Genomic DNA, 18,094 nt, shown 5'->3' with positions numbered 1-18,094 from the left:
ATTTTTTTTAAGTTAATTTAAAGACCGCTATTTCTACATCAGTCTGCCTGGCCTTTGTAGTAGATCCACTTAGCAAAAACACTAAAAAAAAATCAATCATTTTTCAATATGGAGTTTTCAATGCATAGGTAAGGAATAGGAATTCAATTTTCTAAACATTTGCAGCCTATGTAGATTATATGTGTCATTTCTAAATCTGCAAAACGTTCACTTTAGGGATTTTAAGATTCTGATTTCTGTCATCTTATTAAAAAAAAATCGAAGTTTCTAAAACATGAGGAAAAAAAACAATTCACGGGGTCACACCATTATAACATTTTTTTTTAAATTTTTAAGTTGTAGATGGACAGAATACATTTATTTACTTTTATGTGGTGCTGAGGATTGAACCTAGTGCCTCACTCTTGCTAGGCGAGTACTCTACCACTGAGCCACAACCCCAGCCCCCATAACATCTTTTTTTAATTAAAGTAATTCCCATAACATAAATTTAATCATTTTAAAATGAAGATTCTGGCATTAGTACATTTATAATGTGTAGTCATCAACTCTGTCTAGACCTAAAACATTTTTTAGCACCCCAGAAGGAAACCCACACCCAGCTAAGCAGTTATTCCCCCATCCTCTGAACTCTGGCAACTACCAGTGTGCTTTCATAAAACACCATTTTTACTTTTTATTGCATATATTTAAGGAAAACAAATGCCTTGGTACACAAGGTATTAAGTGATCTCTACATCAAGCAAATTGCCACACATCTCTCATGGTTACCTCTGATACGTGTACACACGCACGTGTACAGGGATCTGAACTCTACTCTTAGCAAATTGCTAGCATATAATATTTACCACAGTCTTCACTGCACTCTAGAGTTCTAGTCCATTCATCCTACATAACTACGGCTTGGTTCCTTCTTCCCTACCAATCAAACACCTATTCTACTGTTTATTTTTTTCAGATTCCACATACAAGTGAGACTATGCAGCAATGCATCTTTCATTCTGTGTCTGGCTTATGAGTGGCCTCTAGGTTCATCCATGTTATTGCAAATGGAGGACTGTCTTCTTAAAGCTGAACAATATTTTGTGTGTATCTGTACCACGACTCCCCTATTGACAGACACACACTTGGTTGTTTCCATGTGGCTACTGTGAATAATTCTGCAGGGAACACAGAAGTGCAGATATTTTCACCATATGCTAGTTCATCAGCTTTGTGTAGTTGACCAGCAGAGGGATTGGTGGGTCGTGTGTAGTTCACTTTGTAACTTCTTCAGGAACCTCCACACTGTTTCCATGATGGCCGCACTAAACTACATTCCCACCAACAGCGTAAAAGGGCGGGGAGGCACCCTTTCCTCTCCAACACTTGCAAGTCTATTGATAAAAGACATTCTAACAGGTGTGAGGTGGTACTTCACTGTGGTTTTCATTTGCATTTCTGGATGATTATTAATAAGCACTCTTGTTTATCTGTCGACCTTTCTATGTCTTTGGAGAAATGTCTATTTAGGTACTTTGCTCATTATTTCAATCAGGTTATCTGGCTTCCTGCTACTGAACTGTGCAAGTTCTAAAATACTATTCTCAATACCTTAACCAAATCATGGATAAACACAGAAATCTGAGACCAAAAACACTTGTTTCAGCTTCTATAAACCAAGGATTCTGCAAGCCAATCAGGGAGTAAGTGTCAAAGCCAGGAAAGCCTCATCCACTGAGTTCTTAAGAGACACCACCAGACCCCACAACACTGGCGAAGCATCAGGTTGCCATGGCAACAGGGAGGTGGGAGGAGGAGGTAGTTACTGGTTTTTCATTTCAAAGGGTCACATACAGTCATTGAATTACACACATGCAGACAACACTGTGCAGTAAAAACTTCAATGTCGAAGTGATGAAAGGAGTCTACCCGAGTAATTCCCATGACTGTACCCACTGATCGAACCCCAAAGATGGCATTACTACTCATCTCACCGGTCCATTTTGTCAGAAGACAGAGGCTGATATTCTGTAAAAAAAACAAACACCAGGCTTCCCGCTGCTTAGGTTTAGCAGTGGGTACTAACATTAAAAACGACTCATCAGAAATTGAACCCTGGAATATTAAACAAAACATTTCATACACTTAGAAATATACGTGGTAGAGAAGGGAGGACACAAAGGATCGCCTAGTCTTCAGAACTGCTAACCAAAGTGGTCCATATCAAATCCAAGGAGAGTTTTTGAGTCAGAGGAAAGCTAGTTATCAATATTTTATGCCGTTTTCCTAATCGAGTACAACAGCATGATAGCTGACACTCTTGGTAGTTCTCTTTTGAGAGTACATTGAACTGATTGCATCAAAGACTAGCCGCTAATGAATATGTACAAACAACATGGAAATTAAACTATTTAGAATGTGAATGAGACCCTATGTGGATTTCCAGGGCAATGTCTCAAGACACTGTATAGAAGTAATAAGCACTGAAAATATAACACCACTGTGGCGATACATGAGAAAAGTAATGCATTTTTGCAAGGCGCTTACGAGAAATCTCAGCTTCAGCTAAGAGTGTGATCACCGGGATAGCTTCTCAGACAGGCATGTGAAAAAGCTAAGGATCCCACTCAAGGAGTGCCACACCACCCTGGGCAGCTGGTACTGAGCCCGCAAACCCATCCTGACCTAGGGGTCCACGTGGCCCCTCTACAGCTCACACATGTTCTCACCCATCCATCATCTGGAAAAGCCACTAGGAGCCAGGCAGGGAACGGACACAGTGCATCTTCCAAGTCCGAAACAACCAAGTGCCATTTAAATTCCCCAACCCATGCAGTATGTGGCCCTTCCACGGTAGAAAGTTGGGCAACACCATGTCTCATCAATAATGTAGACTGTTAAATAAAAAAATTAAGTTGGATCTCTCTCTCTGACCTGGAGTGACATGTAGCACAGATTGAGAAAAGCATAATACAAAAATCATACATGCACTCTCTGTGCCCATCTCTATACAAACCAAACCCTCATGAATATGTCACTGGGAGGTTAACATTATTAAAATCATGGGGAGAGGGCTGGAGAAAATAGAGATCATCAACCACTCTTTAAAATTACTTGCAAGGCTTCACTACAAAATAACAAATAATGTCAATGAGACAGAACTGTGTAAGAGGACAATTACAGGGGAATAACACTATTAGTTTTGGGGTTTTTTTGTTTTGTTTTGTTTTGTGTGTTTTTTTTTTTTTTGTGGTCAATGTCAGAACCTGGATCATCCTCTAAATTTCATGGCCTAAAGAAAAAAAAAATCGTGAGGGGGAGCGATAGAGGGAGACTTTCTTTATCTATACTAGTTAATTATGAGCACCCTGCCAGAGCTCCCTCCTCCTCTCTCCCTGTCTCCCCTCTTTCTCCTCACACATAGCTTGTTACTTACCTGTGCTGTTCAAGACAGCAGCCACTCATCGTATAGCTACTGAGTACTTGAAAAGTGGCTAGACCTAACTGAACATGCTAAAGTATAAAAATAGACACCAATTTCAAAGACTTAGCAAGGAAAAAAAAAAAAAAGAACCCAAAACATTTAATTAGCTTTTTGTATTGGTAACAAATTGAAATGACAATATTTGGGATACACTGGGATTCTATGGGATATGAGTAATTTTTCTTGTTTCTTTTTCCCATTTTAAAATGTGGCTACTAAAAAATTCAAACTTCCATGTGTGGCTCAACGGAAGTCTTGTTCCATCGGGCAGCCCTATTCTATATCATTGCTTATCATTTGTTTCACAGCATTAATCACAACTTTTAATTATACAAATTACTCAATGACCCCCCCAACCCCGTCTTCCCCACTAAATAAATTCCACTAGACCAGGACCCATAGGATCCATGCCAGCTTTATTTGCCAATAAGCAGACCAACCCAGAGTGCCTGAAGCAGGCTCATTAACAGCTATTGTTAAATGAAGAAATTCTCCACTGACAGGGCCATGGCCCACATCGCAACATCAGCACATTTTCCATCAGAGAGAGTCCAATGTAAGATGCTACCTGTGGTCACTCTGGGGGATGGTAAGCTCTGAGGTGCCCACATACTCTGAGTCCCAAAGTAGATTATCTATGACACTAAGATGAAAAAAATCATTGTTCCTGGAAAAAAATCAGCAATTGGTGTAAACTCAGAAGAAATTTGGGGGCCTTTAAAAAATTGTAGTAAAATACACATAAGTTTTACCATTTTAAGTGGATTAAGTACATTTGTGTTGTACAACCACTCCATCTGTCTCTAGCGACCCTTTCAGCTTCATCTACCACTCCACCTCACACCTTACTTCCAACAAGGAGAAAGGCCCCCTTGCCTCCATTTCACTGTCCTTCCTTTCTCTGTCCCCACAAGTATGAGCAGGAAATACAGAAGCAGCAAAAAAGAAAAACGCTAGTGATAGGTCGAATAAAGAAGCTGTTAAGAGTCAGAATAATTCACGATTGTGCCACTGGGGGGGGGGGGGGAATCAAAGAGCAAAGGAAGAACATAAACATTTCACTTTGCAGACAGGCCAAATAAAGAACGGACAAAGATCATGGCTTTGTAACAAGGAGTGACTGGGAAACTTAACCCCACGTCACAGAAAACGGAAGAACAAATTTCCCAGGAAGTATGGTACCCAAGGGTCTGAGCACACGTCCGCTTGGCATGTGGACAGAGCACGAGGTAATGGGACTGTTTTTATCCCAAATTATTATCATCAGGATCTCAAAGCTATAACAGAGGTTTAAAGTCTTGGGAGACATTTCAAAAATTTCTGAATGATATAAAATAATGCATGATGGAAACAGTTGGAACATTAAAAATTCACCATATGCAATACTTGTTTCAAGAGGCTTATGGCAGAATAAACTCCACTCTCTGTGAGCTTAGCACAACTTCTGCCTCAAAGTCAAACCCATTTGTATGTTCGAAGGTGCTACCACCCCCCAACCCCCAGATGCACCAGCAAACTGCCACCAGTGGATTCTTTTTCCTCACCCTCTATGGAGACTCAAGCCTATGTTCAGTGGCACAGTCACATAAACCATTCACAAAACTCAAAAAAATCCCATATGTTGTAAACACATTTTAATAAATAATGTTCTTCCATGTAAAATGTCACAAAAGATTCAACAAAACTCAGTCAAGTAAGAACAGGAGCGGACGGTCCTCATGTTCTAAATAAGGCTTCCACACCTGCGTTCTCGGCTTTGCATGAACAATTACCACGTTCACGTGCAAACTCCCAAATTGGTGCATGGAAATAGAAAATCGTACACACGAGTTGAGTGTCTCCGGCTCTGCGAACCAATTTGCATGCAAAATTGTCATCAGTACCTCTGGTTTATTTTTCACCCGTAGAAGAGATGGAGTCTATGATGCCTTGGGAGGCTGCATTTGTGAGTTATTTTTGTTCCCACTATAAAAGTGGGGTTTCTATACACCCTATGTCCCCCCTCCACATGCGCACACACACTGCCTTCTCCATATTCCAATGGAAAAGAAGGAGAGTTTGAGAATAAGGTCAAGGAGAACAATAAGACGAGACCAAACAGCCAAAGAGATATTCTTCAGAATAATAAAAAAAATAAATCTGGTGAAAATTGTTTAATCACAAAGTGCAAGCTATCAACAGTTGGCACACGAAGGGAAAGATGGATTTTAAGCAGGCAAGAGAGAGGATCTTCTTAGCTTGCCAGCAACAACCTACTGAAATGGACCCTTGGAAAGGTTAGCCTTGGAGACCATCAATGAGAATCTGAAAGGCATGTAGGGCTTTTCCAGGGAATCCCAATGTTCTCACACTGCCCTTCCTCCCTTCCTTCAGATCTGCTCCTTTCCTCTCTCCTGTCCAGTGGTCACCAGCCACACAGGGTTAAGCATGAATTGAGATGGTGGAAAATGTAAAATACAGAGTATTTCAAAAAAAATAGTATAAAAAAATAAAAATCCCTGCAAAGTTTAATACTGATTACAAGTTAAAATAATTTTTTTAATGTACCGGGTTATAATATGGGGTGAAAATATCATTAAAATTAGTTTACCTATTTTCTTTATTATGGCTATTAGAAAATATTAAATGACATGATGAATGTTCTATTTCCATTGAATAGATCTGTCCTGAAAACTTGTTTTAAATAGATGTTTTATTATAACCCGCCCCTACAAAAACACCATGATTTCCTTGTCTTTTTTTTTTTTAAACATGGAGACAATTTTAATTCCTTATCAAGCATCCTTTAGCTATAGCTAAACCCACGACACTAAGGAATGGGGGAAAGCTACCTACATCTTCGAAGTGTGGGATCAAATGAGCAACTTTCCTTCTAGCATATTTAATCTTCGCCTTTTACTAGCTGTTCCTATTCCACACTGGAGAACATTCTTCCTGCCTTCAGTTTGATGTTTTGCTCCCTGAGCCCCTTAAATGCCTGCTCTTCAAGAATCGCTAGTAACACAATCACACTGGCTTCTAAAGCATTTCCTTCTCAGGAGCACTTGGGTTCTCAACCCTTTTCTGACCCTACACTGTGTGCAAGTCCAAAGCACCTTCCTTAGTCACACCTCCCAGCCCATACGGGTGTCAGGAGTCGAAGGCTGTGCATCGCTGCTCTGCTGTAACTGCTGGAGGCTACCGGCAGCATGCACCCCAAAGGAGACTGTCCACGGCATAAACATCAACAGACTAGATTTTGTACTAGATTTTCCAGATGGTTTATGTGACAGTCCAGAAATGCAACCTCTCTTCATAAATGCTTCTGTATGGCTTTAATATTCCAGCTTAACCACAATTCCTCCCTTCCTCTGCTTCTTGCCTGATTCCTTAGTGGGTGGGGGTTGGGGAAGGGGCTTCACCATATCCAGAATTCCCATGCAGTAGCAAGATGTGACAAAGGGTATCATTTTGTTATAACCACAGCACAGTTGGTCTTCATTCTATATAGTGCCGATGGATGCAAATAAATAGAATTCTGGAATTGAATTATAGGACAGAAAGCTAGATATTTACCAAATCTGGCTGAGACAGAGTGATGGGTGGCTCAAGTTTCTGCTTCAGAGTCAGATTATCTGGGTTCAAATCTCAGTGCTACCCCCTCACTAGCTATATGACTTTCAATGAGTTGTAAACCTTTAGGGACCTCAACTATACTGATAAAGATTAGACTAATGCCTGCTATCTCGTAACTATTATTAATAAGCATCACAAATTATTACCAAGCATGACAGATCATCATTTCCATAAATTGATCTTTATATCTGAAATCAGTCTAGTGCTACATCACTGTTCTTTAGTTTTTCACACAAAACTTTAAATCCATAGCCTAAGCCATAGACCTGCATATTTTCTCGGCAGCACCCTTTGAAATGTTAGTGTAACTTCTGTTCATTTCTGAATGGGAGCCCCAAATGGGACCAGAACCCCAGGACTCTGAAAAATAATTGACACCCAAGCATGTAGAGGGGCTACTGCCTCTGAGACTGGTGCAGACTCATTGTAGCTTCTGTGATACCTACGGCAGGGGTGGAGAGGGGAAGAGACCTGACAGAGGAGGCCCAAGTCTAGGGAGCTGGTTCCAGAAAACAGCACTGTCCATATAAATGACCAGGAACCAGCTGGAGGACAGCAGATCTCGGTGGGGTCTTGGCAATAGTGGAAAGAACTAGAACCCAGTCAGAAATATGTTTAGGGCACAGCACATAAAGAAAGACAGGGATGGCCAAAAGGGAGGTGTCAGGCAAGTGGTATCAGGTGAGGGAGTGGATGTGATGGGATGTGGTATCCCCATTCTGAACACACTCCCCATCTCAAATCCATCCCATAATGTGTATAATTAAACATGTGATGAGGAATTGCTTTTATGAGGGAGTCACAGAATTTCACTTTTCTTTGTTGTATTTTAGATACAAGGTGTCCCACAAAAGCTCATGTGTGAGACAATGTGAGAAGGTTCAGAGGTGAAATGATTGGGTTATGGGTCTTAAACTAATTCACTGGATTAATCCACTGATAAGATAGGAAAGTAAGGGTATGGCTGGAGGAGGCGGGTTGCTTGGGGTACGACTTGGGATTTGCATTTTGTCCCTGGTGAGCAAAGCTCTCTGCTTTCTGCTGCCATGCACCGAGCTACTTTCCTCTTCTGTGCCCTTCCACCATGATGCCCTGCCTCACCTCAGACCCAGAGCAATGAGTTGGCCGTCTATGGACTGAGACCTCTGAAAACATGAGCCCAAATAAAGTTTTCCTCCTCCAATTGTTCTTCTCAAGTCTTTTGGTCACAGTGATAAAAAAAAAAAAAAAAAAAAGCTGACAAAAACATTAACCCATAATTCCCAAATTCCTCTAATTGTCACAAACACAGATTCCCATCTTAAATTCTCTTATCCTAGGCCCACTCTGCCTGTAGCTCTACATGGAAGTACTTTAGGAACAACATTTAAAATGGAAAAAAAAAAAATGAGCCCTAAATGTCTAACTTCAGTCATGGTTAAGAAAGAGAAGGCTAAAAAATTGTGTCTGGCCACACCCTGGCACACAGAGCAGGCAGGGCCAGGGAAACTGCAGGCAGGTTGGGGACCCAAGGTCTCCAGTCCCCTAGGCTCAGGATGGGACTTTATGGGTTTAATGCAAAAAAGATACAAATCTTTAATCAACAGAAACCTTCTCAAAGACCACAACCCTATGCCTAAAAATGGGTGAATGGATGCACATTTTGTGTTTTATGCTGAAACATTTCATACATACACACTTTAAAAAAAGTGATTCCTTGTTCCAACCAACTTTTTGTATTTACTGACCAATTACAGTCTCAGCTGTGACAATGAGGGAGGGGTCAGGATGGTGAGGAATGGCACCATCCCCCTAGACTCAAAGTCAGCTCCGAGCAGAGAAAAACAAAGTCTGGCTAGAGTAAGTCAACAGTTATCTGACAACCTCCCTACCTGTTCTTCCCCAACTATCAAATTCTTTCCCACTTTGTATTTTAGAATTTGTTTTAAGCAGATGGTTTCAAAGGATTTTGTAGTTGAAAAATCCCTCAGACATGGTGCCAGCATTAACAAATAAAATTAACACCAAAGAAACTAGCATCCATTGAACATATGTTATGCACCAAACTGTTTTATGAGCTTTATAGGTATTCTCACTCGATTCTCAAACAATCTCTCTGCTATGTATCGTTATTATCTCCAGCTTAAAGATGAGCAAACTGTGGATCAGAGAGGTTGAGTAAGTTTTCCCATGGTTGCAGAGGCAGTCATCTGACAATCAAATCCAGGCATTCAGCACTTTTATGTTCTTAACCTCTAACCTCCGAGGTTTCTTTAATTGTCTAAGCCAATCCTCTCATTCAACCGATGAATGAACCAAGTCAGTCCTCTCAGATCATAAAGTGGCGTCCGAAGGGATTCAATAGGCTGTGGGACACAGCAGCAGAACAGGACTGGAGAACACCAGCTCTCCCTCACCTGTGCCACAGAACCTTAACGAGGGCAGCAGGAAAAGAACAAAACCACTCAGCTGTGACCCCGCTCATTTCCTCTGCACAGCTGTGGGCCCCACAGCGGCCCTTCATAGACTCTGAATTTTGCTGAGGTCACCCTGATAGTCAACTGCTGGGGCTCAGTGGTCACCTTGAAAGACGGATCACAGCTAAGAGAAACAAAGCCTTTCATAAGGACATAACATTTTTTCCAATGAATTTGGAAGTGTAATCATAATTAGGAATAAAATTAAGTATGAATGTATACAACATGTTTTCTGCCACAGAAGCCTATGATGGGAAAACCAGATAAATAAGAATAGCTCCAGAGTGACATAAATAACCACCATAAGCCAGACGTGCTTCATTTCAGGGTGTTAAAAAAAAAAAAAACACTAGTGTATAAAAGCAAATCTGATTTTCAAATTTAAATTTTCATAGTGATATTTAAAGATTTTATAAAGGGGGGTAATGTAATTCAGATGAGCAAATCCAAATAACATGTTATTGACCTTCTTTATGTCCCCCAACTTCCTGCCCCAGTGCAGAAATGGAAGGTGGAAGAGCCAAAGACAGTAATGGGGTGTTGAGCCAGCCCTCCACGGACTGTGTTCACCACCAGGTCTGAGCTTCCCCTCACCTGGGACAGGGCCCACTGTGACCAGGATTCCTCAGCCACTGATCTGCTGTCCCAAAGATAATCATTTATATAGTCTAATATTTTCCATCACAAAAATGATTTTCTAAAACCTACGCTCGCATATCTTATAGGCTCAGGATCTGATAGGAATTGCCAACTTGCCCTATGTTGGTCTCATCAAGCCACAGTCCATCCTATGATTTGAGGCCATACCTATTGCCCCATGACATCACTAACCCAATAGGTGACAAACGATCTTACTGCTTTAATTTGAATTAATTTGAACGAGGTAAGAATCATTTTACATATTTCTTAGGCTATGTATTTTCACAATATGACTCTTCCTCTTGCCTATATTATGTATGAACATATTTATATATTTCTCTCTTCCCACTGAAGATTCCTGACCATCTTTCCATAACCTAGCTTATTGTTTAAATCTGTAGTAACATTTTATATAAGATGGATATTAGTCCTTCATCTGTTACACATATTACAGTTTTGGTCTTCTCATTACTTAAAACTTTTTAAATTGTATGTGGTCAAAACTTTCAAAACTTTAAGGCTTCTAGACTACACGGGCATACTTGGAAAGAACTGGGTCAATATCTTCACATTTAAAACTCGTTGTAGTTACAGGGAATGCCACTGTAATGATCTGAGCTAGACTCCCACGGGTGACAGATTGGGCTTGGCCTCCAGAACAGTCCCGATGAGCAGAGCATGCATATGCACTGAGGCCCAGGAACAAAGTGTTTGAATGACAGCCTCTCCAGAGCTGAGCTCAAGATCCAGGATCCTCCTTCCTCTGAAGCTACTGAGGTATCTCTTTCTCCCTGTTTAAATTTATAAGTTCCTTGGGGTTCACACCTAATATTACTTATTTCTTGGTTATTAAATAAACAAAGTTAGAAACTTAAAAGAGTTGGAAGAGACTCCCATGTTACATAAAGGAAACTGGGTTCCTCTGTTCCTGCTCTAACACCATATAAGTAATGTTGGAAAGAGACAATACAGAGTCATGGTCTCTAACATCAGCTGGATCATCAATGCCCATGTCCCAATCACCCCTCTCCTCACTGGCTTAGGAGGAATTCTGACCTGAACCATCCATGTCATGGCTCTAGACATCATTTCTTCCCCAACACTTCCACATGCCCCCTACTCCTAAATCTCCATCTCCTGCACTATGAATCTCACTACCACGTATATCCATGAGGCACTAAATTAAAAGCAGCAGCAACTACTATAAATAGCAGAAAGATCAGTAGAGTGAAGGAAACAGGGGAAGAAAAGGGAGTGCAGGGGACTGAATTAGAGCAAATCATATTCTATGCATTTATAATTATGTTAAAATTAATTCCAATGTTATATATGACTATCGAGAACCAATAAAAAGTATTTAAGAAATTATATCTGCATTGAACACTTTTCTCATCATTATTCAATACAGTATAAATAAAACAATGTAACAACAGTTTCCATTGTATAATGTATCATAAATAACCTAGAGATGATTTAAAATATATGGGAGGGTTGTATAGGTATATGCAGATGTACCTTTTATTGTACTAGAAATTGAACCCAGGGCTTTGCCTATGCTAGATAAGAGCTTTGCCATCGAGTTATACTCCCAGCCCTTTTTCAAAAACTTGAGACAGGGTCCAAGTTGTCTAGTCTGGCCTCAAACTTGTGGTGATCCTCCACCTTAGCCTCCCGAGTTACCAAGATTATAGGTGTGCACCACTGTGCCCAGCTAAATGCATCATTTTACATAAGGGACTTGAGCATCTGCAGATTTTGGTATTTGTAGGGTGCCACAGTACCAACGCTCCTTGGAGACTGAGGGATCACTGCATACATAAGATCCTAACCTCTCCTTTTTCCCCTCCTTCTCATTCCCCGTCTACTTAGAGCATCCTTACTCATCCTTCACAACCCACCAGCCAAGTCCTCCCTCCTTATCTCAAGGCACCATCTAGCAGTTCAAAGTATTAATATCACAGTTTTCTAGTGTGAATCTCCAGGGAAGACAAGGACTTACCCTTGCTGGTTTTGTTCTTCTTACAACTAGCACTTTGCCCAACTTATAACTGGAATGAAATACTTATCAAATGAATACATGATCCAAAAAAAAAAAAAAAAGAGCAAATACAAACTAGTTACAGAAAAGAGACTAGATCGCAGTATCTTCCTCTACACCACGTTGTCACTCATCAAGATCCTGGTCAACCAACAAATGGCAAAGGAAGCCAGGCGGACACACAAAGCCTGGCAGTCAGCACCCCTCCCATTGTGGGGTCTGTGGTGGAGACCTCCAGGCTAGAAACACCTTCTTGCTCACAGGAGCCAGCCGCTATTGGGATCAGCAAACAGCTGTGGTGACAGCCACACAGGACAGTCCAAGTTTGTTTAGGTGCTGTGCATCTGTGAGGAAAACTTGCCCTGCAGTGTTTTTCTTCAACTCTCACTTGGAGTAATGTTGTTATTTTTAGCAGGTGGGAGACACCAAAGAGGCTTACTTGGCAAATGAGCACAATCTGTTCCCCTCCTCTTTGCATGTACACATGAAATGCTCACACTAGTAGCCGGAGGTTTTCAAATCCACTGGGGAGAGACTCCATAAACAGGTTGGGGGCAGGAAAACAAAAACCCTCAGGATGACAAATGTGCAAATTAACCCTGGAACCCGGCAAAGAACTAGTGTTGACAGAAAACAAACAAAGCCAGCCGTATGCAAGCATTAGAAAAATTCTGAATCAGGGAGCATTCTGCCCAGAAGTTTGCTCAGGAGAGGACATTAACACTGTTTATGGTCCTCAAAGTCCAGAATATTAGCATTGGGGAGGAGTTGTCCACTGCGTTCAAAGGACAGTGGCATTGGAAATTCAGGATTCAGGAACACTGTCATCCTCACTCACTCCTCAAGTGCTCAGATAATCAACTAATGGAGTCAAAATACTCTCATCACCAACTAATAAACGCACAGGGCAAAAATGCCACAGATCTCCTGTTCCACACAATCATACGTCGGCTGTTCTGTCAAGATGATAATGAAACATCAGACAATCTGTGAGAACACGATGCCAAGGAGAAATACAAATTGGGCTCCTCCATCCCTCATGGAAATTAGAAGATTCTGAACTAATCAATTAGCTCCCATCCCCCACCCCCTTCCATCTCTGCAACGTCTTTCCACTTCCTGAAATTTCCTAGGAATCCACTTACTACTCTGTGATCACGGACAGTAAATGAAAATCAAGTTCTCTGCGGAACACAAGAGAAACTTTACATTGTAATGCAAGGCGAACTGATTAAGGGCACTTATCTGCACACAGCTAATTCTTAAGACTGCGAAGGAGAGTGGATGAGACGTCAGGAAGGGGGGAGTGTAGTTCTGATCACATAGAAAAATGGGTCCCGGCACTCAGCAGGCGGCCTTATTAACAATTACAGTAACTAGGGCTCTTCTCTTCAACATAATGCCTTGGACGTTGGAATGAAGACGTGAGCTTTGGGGAACTGAAGTGGGAAGAACATGCTTTCCTTTGGAAACTGAGTTGCTTAGGGCTTTGGGAGCATGCTTGAAAGTGCCAGGTAGCTCAAAAAGGGTAGTGGTCTATTCCTAAGGTAGATTTCATTTCACCTGACCTCACGTGTACCAGAAGATGTCCACAAACTCAGATATATTTAGAACATGTTTGTTATGAAAAATAACATACACCCTCCACCGACCTCTTAAGAGTCCTAGGACTCTCAAAAATTCTTTTTCCTAATGTAGGCTATATCTATAGGTATTGATCATATTAGCAAATTTAAAACTCGCATTTTTTTTTTTTTTGCTACTGTTGAACCCAGGGGTGTTTTACCACTTAGCTACACCCCAGCCCTTTTTAATTTTGAGACAGGGTCTCACTAAATTGCTGAGGATGGCCTGGAACTTGCAATCCTCCTGCCTCAGCCTCCCAAGTCACTGGGATCACAGGCGTGCACCACAGCACCTATTTGAAACAGACTTTCCGACCCCCTCCATATTTTTTTTTTAAACTGGTGCATTATAGTTACACATAATGGTGGGATTTGTTGTCACATATTCATACATGCACAAAATATTATAATTTGGTCAATATACCTCCCCAGCATCTCTCTCCTTCCTCTCTTCCAACCACCTAGCCCCCTTCCTCTATTATACTGATCTCCCTTTGCTTTTGGTAAGATGACCCCCTACACACACACACACACACACACACACCCCTTTCTTTTCCCTTTTCCTCTCTGGCTTCCACATATTGGAGAAAACATATGACCCCTAACCTTTTGAGTTTGACTTATTTCACTTAACATAATGGTCTCAAGTTCCATCCATTTTCCTGCAAATGACAATTTCAATTTTCTTTATTACTGAATAAAACTCCATTGTGTGTATATATATCCCATTTTCTTTATCCATTCATCTGTTGACACCCACCAACACTGGTACTGTAGTTTGGTTACTGTGCTGTTATAAACATGAGTATGCACGTATGGCTATAGACTGACGACTCATTCTTCAGGATAAATGCCAAGGAGTGGTATTTCTGGGTCATATGTTGGTTCCATTCCTAGTCTTTCGAAGGCCCTCCATACTGATTTTCATCATGGTTGTACTAAGTTATAGTCCTACTCAGAGTGTAAAAGTGTTTTTCTTCACTTTCTCTCCAGCATTTATTATTTGTATTCTTGATGGCTGCCATTCTGACTGGTGAGACAAAAATGTCATTGTAGTTTTGATTTGCATTTCCCAAATTGCTAATTATGCCAAGAATTTTTCCATGTAGTTGTTGGCCATTTATATTTCTTCTCTGGAGAACTATCTGTTTAATTCATTCACCCATTTATTAATTGGGTTATTTGGGGTTTTGGGTGTTAAGCTTTTTGAGTTCTTTATATATTCCAGGTATTAATCCTGACAGAATAGCTAGCAAAGATGTTCTCCAATCCTGTAGGTTGCCTCTTCACATTCCTGATTATTTGCTATGCGGAAGTGTTTTAATTTGATGACATCCCATTTATTAATTCTTGGCATTATTTCCTGAGCTTTGGGAATCCCACTGAGAAAGTCATTGCCTGTTGACCCTGTTTTTTTGTTGTTAAGGATTGAATCTATGGGTGCGTAGCCACTGAACCACAACCCCAACCCTTTTCGTATTTTTGAGACAGGGTTTTGCCAATTTGCTTAGGGCCCAAGTTGCTGAGGCTGGCTTTGAACTCGAGATCCTCCTGCCTCAGCCTCCCAAGCCAGTGGAATTACAGGCATGTGCTACTGTGTCCAGATGAGTCTTCATTCTCCAGGAGATGCATAGTTTCTGGTCCAATTCCAAAGTCTTCAATCTATTTTGAGTTGATTTTTGTGCAGGGTGAGAGATAACGGTCTAGTCTCATTCTTCTACTTATGCATAACAAGTTTTCCTAGAACAATGTATTAAAGAGGCCGTCTTTCCTCTATTATGTTTTGGGCACCTTTGTCAAGGATCAGATGACTATAGATGTGTGGGATTGTTTGTCTTCTATTCTAAAACAGACATTTGTAAGCCCAAAATACCCAAGCAGAAATGAATCATTGACAATGGCTCTGGAAAATTCCACTGTGTTTTGAGAAATTAAGAGTGAAAAAAGGCCAACAAAGATCTTGGTATTATTTTGAAAACTATTTGAACCATAGGAGTTCCCAGTGGTCCTAGACCACACTCAGAATGCTGGCTTAGAGACATGTCTGCTTGACACAGATGTCAACTCTGCCAAGAGCCACTTCTGTAAAAACACACACTCTATATTATGTGTCAATAAAAAGTTTGGGTTTTTTTAAATGACAGATGCCAGCTCTATAAGAATTTCAACAAGTATATGTGAGGCTTTCTGGCAGCCGACAGGAAAACGGGCTCTTTAATCTTTTACAGTTCACCACATTTGTTTTATACAGCCTCCTCAAGTACAGATGACTTAGTGCTTCTACAGAGTGGGGCAGTGTTCTCACCAAGGACGGGCCTATCTGAGCAACTGCATTCCCTTGCATCAACACCAGTGCAGGTGGGCCTCTCCCAAGAGGCAGTTTAGTTTAGTGGTTCAGAGTGCAGGCTCTGGCTTTAGGCTTCCGGGGTTGGCCACTTGCCAAACGACACTGGTGGGTAACCTCCTCTCAGTGTCTTGTTTTCCCCAACTAAACAAAGGAGAATGACAGCAATTATCTCAGGAATTATCTGTTTGACACAGCATGTCTCCTGCTATACCACTGAGGTCTGCTTGGGGTTCAGGGGCCTCAGGTACCAGAGTCCTGAGCCCAGGCTGGAGCAGAGAAGAAAGGGTCCATTCTGTCCTCACCAACATTTGGAAAACATTTTCCCCGAGAGTAAAGTGAATTTTTCCTTTCCCTTGTCATTAATTCTGTTCATCTGCAAGAAACCCATCCATCTTCAGCTTCTCCTTCACGCCAGCTCTTCAATGTTAGATCTTTATTGAGCTTTTCTGTCTTTGTAAATTGTAAATTGTCCGCAAGTCGACCCCCCCACACACTATATTTGCATATCATAGTAAGAACCTCTTATTTAGATGTCAAAATTCCAGTGACTAAAAACTCAGATACACACACACACACACAAACACACACTCACACACCCCAAAATAATTCTAAAAAAAACCATAAAACTTTCCATAAACTTCAGGCCCCTTCAGAGAATTCCCTCAGGCCTCAGCTGCTCTTATTTTACACACCTATATAATGTGTTTGTTCATCCGTTTTTCCAGTAGATTAGAAGTACAAAAATCAGAAAAGTAATTTGAAAATCTGATACTCAGTTTCATGAATTCTTTTGAAATTACAACCGGTACTACTGGGTTTTAACAGAACCAAATTGGAGCTGAATCATGCCCGGAAAGTATTTTAGACATCTTAATTTTTTAAAAATATTTTCAGTTGTAAATAAAAACAGGTATTGTGTGTATTTTTATGTGGTGCCAAGAATCGAACCCAGTGACTCACACATGATAGGCAAGCACTCTACCACTGAGCCATGTCCCCAGCCCCAGAGACATCTTAATTCTTACCCGAAGAGTTCTTTGCCCTGTTTAAAAACATTTTTCATTTTTCTCAGACCTCAAAAGACTAAAAATTAAAGACTAAACTCCACACTTGAAATTTTAAGATGTTCTTCAAAATTCTAGAGTCCATGGTCTAAATTCACTTGCTTAAATAGCTGTCACTTATATCTATAACAACCTTATCAATATCATCATGAATAGCAGAAAAAATGAAATATGAACCATTATAGACTTGTTGGCCATTATTATTTGTTGAAATGTTAGGATAAACTAAACTAAGATTTATATGCAGTAGGTTTTAAAAGAGGCTTGTGGGGTTTTTTTTCTTCTATAACTTTTAGTCATCACTTGACTTTTGCAAACTAAAAACTAGGAAAATTAAATGCAACTTTTTTCCTCAAATGACTGAAGCCAAGATGCTTTAGATAGCATGTATTTTCCAAATTATTGACTTACTTCAACACTTTGTACGAGACAGTTTTGTTCTGAATTTTTATGTGTTTTAGAATTAGCCTAGAAATCATATGTGACTATTACATAATATCAGACAATGTAGTACGTATAAACATGGAAGAAGCAAATTCTGAAGATAATTCTGGTCCTGTACAACACCAGAATTGTCAATGTCCCTTTTCTAATGTGATTTTTATTTATTATTTTGATATTTGTGCACTTATTGGGAGCAAGCAGGATGAAATACATATGAGCTTTTATATGAAATAAATTCAGAACAAATTCCCCTTTTTTCCTTCCCCCAAGGCCCAACAGGATTATTAACAACCCCACAGCCGGACACGGTGGCATACACCTGTAATACCAGCAGCTTGGGAGGCTGAGGCAGGAGGATTTCGAGTTCAAAGCCAGGCTCCACAACTTAGCAAGGCCTTAA

The 18,094-nt window shown here is 40.6% G+C and overlaps 1 protein-coding gene across 1 annotated transcript in view; it reads right to left on the bottom strand.

Moving 5' to 3' along the window:
• The window catches only part of Rftn1 (raftlin, lipid raft linker 1), a 196,834-nt gene that overhangs the window by 121,946 nt on the left and 56,794 nt on the right, over nt 1-18,094 (bottom strand). The window lies entirely within an intron of this gene.

This window comes from Marmota marmota, unplaced genomic scaffold, assembly GCF_001458135.2.
Source record: "Marmota marmota marmota unplaced genomic scaffold, marMar, whole genome shotgun sequence".
NCBI lineage: Eukaryota > Metazoa > Chordata > Mammalia > Rodentia > Sciuridae > Marmota > Marmota marmota.
This window is presented reverse-complemented; position numbering and strand designations above follow the sequence as displayed.